The 6,533-nt window shown below is 38.7% G+C and overlaps 1 long non-coding RNA gene across 1 annotated transcript; it reads left to right on the plus strand.

The window, feature by feature from the left end:
* Positions 1–303: 303 nt before the first annotated feature.
* LOC137262217 (uncharacterized) lies at positions 304–5,410 on the plus strand. The gene is made up of 4 exons (XR_010954902.1): positions 304–351; positions 1,607–1,651; positions 4,418–4,441; positions 5,256–5,410. It is a non-coding gene; the product is annotated as an uncharacterized lncRNA (long non-coding RNA).
* The last annotated feature ends 1,123 nt before the right edge of the window (positions 5,411–6,533 follow it).

The raw sequence follows: 6,533 nt of genomic DNA on the forward strand, positions 1-6,533 counted from the left end.
TACAAATATTTCATCTTGTCACATGTATTGTAAAATAAGTTCATAACGTGTACAAGATCATTGTCATGAGTTCTGTAAATGGTGGAAATCAGACGAATGCTTAACAAAACTTTACACCACAAAGCAGCTGTTCACATGCAGGTTTGCAGTTGATTCACAGTTCTATAAATATTCATTATGCTGAAAGATGAAACTCAGTAAGGTGAACCATTCCATTCACAGCTGGAACCAATCATAATGTTCTCCGTGCTGTGAAAATGTTTATAAGTCTGTTGTGTTGATGGATAAAACAGGTTTCCTGGTGACTACCCACACGATTCAACATGAAGCTGTTCCTTCTGATGGTTCTTGGTAAGTTAGCCTATTGTGTGATGGAAAACATCTGTGGCCTTTGAAAACCACATCACATCTAATTTCATTCTAGTCTGTTTGCAGTGAAAAAGTACTGATGAAGTTGACTTTATGCAAAAAAGTAAAACAAGTAAAGTGGAATTAAGATTGCGAATCCTCATAATTCGACCTGTAGAAATGAACCTTTAAATCTCAAAATTTTAGTCCACCTTTTGGTTGAGCTGATTTTCTGTCTACACTGCATTACAGGGTAAATGCTTGCACACAGAACGCGAACAACCTGCATAACTGAGGGAAACCCCACGAAAATGATAATTCGGGTTTTGGGCCACTAAATGCAGATCAAATCCTTCCCGACATTAGACTTTTATTTTTGTACGATGATGCATCTTGACGTACTTCTTGAGGTACTTTCCATGCGACTCAAATATCAAAGGAAAGCTGAAGCGAACGTATTGGGGTTGCATTGATGTCATTTCCTTGTGAGTAGCACGGAAAGCGTACTGATTATCAAATGGTTAGTAAGTGTTGAACATCAGTTATTCCTGAAAGAAGCATTTAGTCATTCTTCACCTTCTAGAAGGATTACATCTTGGCATATGAAGACCATAACTATTTCTAAGAAGAACGATAACTTTCAGAAGGTTGAAGTTTCCTCCTGAGGGGGAATGTAGGCCTAACTTCATTCCAAATGTTTATCATTTTCCATGATTTTAATCGTGGAATATATGTATTTTAAATGTTTGGCTAATTTGGCTAACACCGGAAAGGAGAATTTAAATCCAGCGAGGGACCATGCAGGTAGCAAAGTTAATTTACGTGGCTGTGTTCCCTGGTATCTACATGCAGTTACTGGTGATACGAGGATTAAGTGTAATATGAAATCACAAGAAAGATTATTTTAATATTTGAAATAGGTTTTAGATCTAAATTTCATGTCTTTCTAATACTTTTACTGTGTTATGTGACTGATATTTTTTATAGTTAACATAAGTCTTCTCTTTATTAAATGACTAACGTATTGTACAAGGTGACCTTAAATTTTAACCCACCAACGCACTTATAATCAGTTCTCTTAGTTTTTGTTAGTGGTATCACATCGAGTGGTCAGACTCACGTTCCTGTGTATCGTATCGATGTCATTGATGTCAATGACTGAAATGTACCATCCAGTATTGATGAGAATGGCGTAAATCAATAAATAAACAACCAAGAAAAGTACTGAAACATTTGTTTTCTCGCTTATATGTTTCAGTTATTTCCATGGTACAAATGAATACACATTCTGGGATTGTGGATGGTGAGTAGAACGGCCTTTGGGTCAGTCATCTGCTCCTTCATTCCCCAGAGACAGTATATAGAAGATACTAATCGTGTCTCCGCTAACAACACAATACATTGAGGTTCTTGAGAGGTATTTAGAAGTCGGTATTCTAATCTACGACAAATAGTTATGCATATCAACTTCTTCAATATTGTTTTTACGACGTTTGTGGGCTATTCCTTGCCCCTTCGTCAGGTGGATGCTAACTAACAGTTAAACAGGATATACAGTATGGTTCAAAATTATTGAGAATAGCTAAAGCATTTCATATTATTAAACGAGAACAAATCAGATAAAATTGAATGTATTGTGAAAGTGAACTGACCTTTTCATGTTGTGTAGGTAACAATTTAATATTTTATCAAGTCTCCTTGAGCTTCACGGCACAGTCTAAGACGGGTAGGCATACTTCCTATCAGAGAGGTTAGTGTCTCGTGAGTTATGCTGTCCCAGTATCGGACCACTTCTCTCTTCATGTCTTTAATTTTTGTCAACCCCTTTTGATTCACACATTCCTTCATCATCCCCCAAATGTTCTCAATGGGATTTAAGTCAGGACTATATGCAGGAAATGGTAATGCAGTCACATTTTTCTCCTGAAACCACTGCTTGACATGTTTTGCGGTGTGTTTAGGATCATTATCTTGCTGCAAAATCCAGTCATTTCCATAAAACACATGTGCACTTGGAAGGAGAAAATTATCTAATATGTTAGTGTAGCGTTGACTTGTCAGATTTCCCTCAAACACACACAGCGGGGTCGTTCCTAATAAGGATATCCCTCCCCATACATGAAACTTTGGACTGTATTTAGGTCGTCGATACAACGGTGCTGACGCAGACTTTGTCCATATTTTCACATTATTGGGATATACCCATATTGAGCTTTCATCAGTAAAAATCACATTTTCCCAGTCAAAGTTTTCATGTGCCAAACACCACTCAACACGCCTGTCTTTATGTTCTTGTTTCATGAGAGGAGAAGGAATTCCAGTCTTTTTCTCCCATCCAAGATCAATCAAATTTCTTCTAACTGTAGATTTTGATACAACTGTTGATCCCCTTTCTATCATTTCATACCTGATGTTGGAGATGCTTGCCCTTTGCTTTTTAGACGCTAAAATTCCCAGCCGGGCGGGATCTGAGAAGTCCAATTTTCTGGGTCTCCCTGCTCCTTTCTGGTGCCCAAAATCCTTTCCCTCTTTAAAATTCTTCCTAATCCTATACACAGTAAAAAGAGGAGTTCCTGTTCTCTCTGCCAATGTATTTACATCATCAATTCCTTGATTATACAACTCAAAAATCAACCTTCTTTTATCTTCAGCAGACATTGTTGACAGTGCTGAGGAAAATGACGTCTGCTACAAATTCAGGGGAGGTAACTCTAATTGTACTATACTCAGTAGGCCAAGATGAGTTACCTCCCTTATACCATTACTTAGTTTTAAGTATCAGTGAATCGGTTGAGGTGTTATGGTAGCTCAAAGTAAGAAGAAAAATTCTCAATAATTATGAACCAGACTATATATTCTAGTAATGTACATGAAGCCAGGGTGATGATTTTAAGCATGTATGTACGATTAAAACATAGCAGATAAAAACAGGATTAAAATATACAAAAGCTGGTATGGTGTTGTGACAATGGATGAAGCAATAGAAGCTAGTGTATTTGATTGGTGTACAATAGTGGGGGGTGATAGTCTAACAATATACAAAAGCTAGGATAAGATACTAAGGGTGGGATGATGCTGTAACAGTGGATTAGGAGGTGATTGGTGAAGTCTTGCGTCTCTTTCATTTCCCAGGCATTGGATAGGTAACTCCCTTGGTCTCTGTTCATCCGTATGGCTAATCTCTTAATGCTGATAGCTTCTGAAATTTTGCGTCGTCGCCAATCATGGACGTTCGTGGCTATGATTGTAGTTGCTTGCCAGCCAATGGAGTGTGACAGATTGTTCACAACATGTTCAGAAAGGGCGGACTTTACATCTGATTTCTCTACTGAAGTTCTGTGCCTAATGTCAACGGGGCGAGATGTCTCTCCTACACAGTTGCTGCCACAGTTACACATAAGCTCGTAGATGCAGCCCCTAGGCTTGTAAGTGGTCTTGGTGGGTGTACATCTGCCATTGGCCTTCAGAATGGTCTTCAGTGTTTTGTTAGACCTGAAGGTCACGTCACATCTATCTCGGCAGATTTTTCAGCAGTCGACTGATGTGGTGGCTAATCTGACCTTGGTAGGGAATATTATTCTACCTGGGGATGGCTCAGGTTTTCGTTAGCGTTCTTCTTGCTGTTGCAGACTTGATGAAATGGTTCTGTCTAAAAGTTGTTTGGGATAGCCGTTGAGGTTGACGAATGTAGTTCTTAGATGGTCTACTTCAGTATGCACGTTTGCTCTGGGGTTGATGGTTGGAGAGGTACTGATTCTACTGGTCGGTATGAGTTGGTTTTCTGTAGACGGAGAAGGCCATGTTGTTGAGGGTGAGGACACATCTAGGAACGGTAGTTTCTCTTGGTCTTCTATTCCATCCGGAAGTATGGAGTAATCATATTGTTTAGTTCACTAAACCGCATAACCGGCGTGCCATTTTGAGAAAATTCTCTCCACAACATGCTTAAGATATTAAGTACGCAGTTTAAAGTGGAGAATATGATATCTAGAGAAGGCCCTTTATTCATGATCACACTTGGGTTTATCACATCAGAACATGTGTTGATACAGGTGTGTTTGTTTTTCAGCATCCGCCGCCGTGAGTGGCAGTAGTGAGTATGGCAGTCCAACAACACTAAATGAAAATATGGAAAGAAAAGCGACAAGACATCACTAAAGTGTCCTTTTTAATCACTCTCCCATTTTGACGATACCAGGTTTTGTGGAAAGGTGAACTTAATGTGGCCATGTGTTTATTATACTTTTTGACTTGTACTTTGTCCTTATTTTTTGTACACTCTAAACATTGGAACCACAACATACTTACAGCACGTGACTTAGCTACAAGAATGCACATGTAGAAAACTACAGTGCGTGAAATTTGATGGTAATTATACCATGTTGCACCTGCAGTTTGAAAACGTTACTGTGTCATCAGTTCAACAAATCTTCGTCTTTAATGTTTTGACACTCTAAAGATTAGAACCAGAAGATAGTTACAGCACTTGACTCAGCTGTTCAGCAGACAAAAATATTTGCAGCAGTAGTAACTTAAAAACATAGGAAATACAGCCTCTATTTTACTTATTTCACTCTGTATTTGGTCTCTAACGTTTGTTTAGACAGATAGTTTACAATGTAACTCTTTTCGTCACAACATGACTAAAATACTGCCGACGCACTTATAACTTTTGACTCGCTCATTCACTCTTATCAGTGAAAATTGCAGATGGGAAAGTTGATGATTTTCTTGTCCTAACAGTGGACGTGACTTATCAAAAGGAGTCTGAGCGTGTCTGCGGTAAATCGCTCAGCTCAAGATGTCTTTCACTATTGCCATCAACATTCATGAAGAATATGACACAGGTAAATTATTTTCCTTACCGTAAAATCAAACTCGTTCACACACTGACCTCTTATGTACAGGGGTTTCTTTTGGGAAGCGAAACGGTGGTGAGGAGTTGACAGTCCCTTCTGGAATACCTGATAATGGTCCCGAGGTAGAGAAATGACGCCGAAGAAGAACTCCCGAACATGCTAACATGTAGAGACTGAAATAAAGAATTCTTGGTCCATGAAAACAGTTTGTTTTCCTTTTTCCGATGCGATGTTTTGATGTTCTACATGGCGTATGGTACAGCTCCGTGGATTACTGAATTACATTTACACGTTACACTAGTAAACCTATGGCATAATATAGACGTATTGCTCCAAGATTTGAAAAATATGTTGATTCCCAAGTTGAAGGGATTGTGTACTTTTATATTCTAGTTGTTTTACTGTCCTCCTCTGGCAGGTTTGTAGCTCTGTTATATAACAGGTTATATATTATCCAAGAATCTGTATTATTTTAAATAATCTCTCAACAAATGCTGGTGAGAACAGCATAACCACAGATATATCCTCAGCAACCAAGGTTGCTCCACCACACTACGATTGGGCAATATTCAACGCCCAATTACCGGTATATCCATTGAAGGTCACATGCAAAGGAAAGCACAACTTTGTAAATTTGGAACACCTTTTGTTTTGTCTTACAGTAACAGATTATCAAAAATTGAACTAAGAAACCTGTAAAATAATGCGATGGAAAACTTCAACAGATTCACTAATTTCACAGCAGCGCAGGGGTGAAAAAGGGCTTGAAGAACTGAGTTGCACTGCACCCAAAGCGTATGTGCAGCCACGAGTTTCACATGTTTGGAACCAGAAAGGTGACTCGTAAAAACAAAGCAAGTGATGCATGCAAGGATTATTTCTTTGGTTAAACTTGGAAAACAAGAGATGTTTCTTGTGACTGCAATTAACTTGGCTCTACAGAAATAGAAATACACTGGCTCCGTACTTGGTTGCAGCTTCACAACTTTTCAAGACACTGTAGCATACTAATTCCATTGTTAAAGGTCACATATACTCAAATGGGGTACAAATGCAACATCACTTGCTGGCATCGTTATAAATGGAACCCCGTCATTAAAACTGCTCATTTCCATCTTTAGTTACCTTAAATCGACCTTTTTGTTGACAGTGCACAATTCTCAGCCGCAAACGAAATTTCAACCAATCAGAACGGCGCGTCTCCGTGACATAATAGTAGGTATAGAAATGAGGGTCTGTGCAGAATTCATCTACATTTCAGGGGGTAAATTATTTCGTTTACAGGTTTGTACAAACCTGAAATCGCGAAAGCTGTTACGAAAAATG

Source organism: Haliotis asinina, chromosome 14 (assembly GCF_037392515.1).
Source record: "Haliotis asinina isolate JCU_RB_2024 chromosome 14, JCU_Hal_asi_v2, whole genome shotgun sequence".
Taxonomy (NCBI): domain Eukaryota; kingdom Metazoa; phylum Mollusca; class Gastropoda; order Lepetellida; family Haliotidae; genus Haliotis; species Haliotis asinina.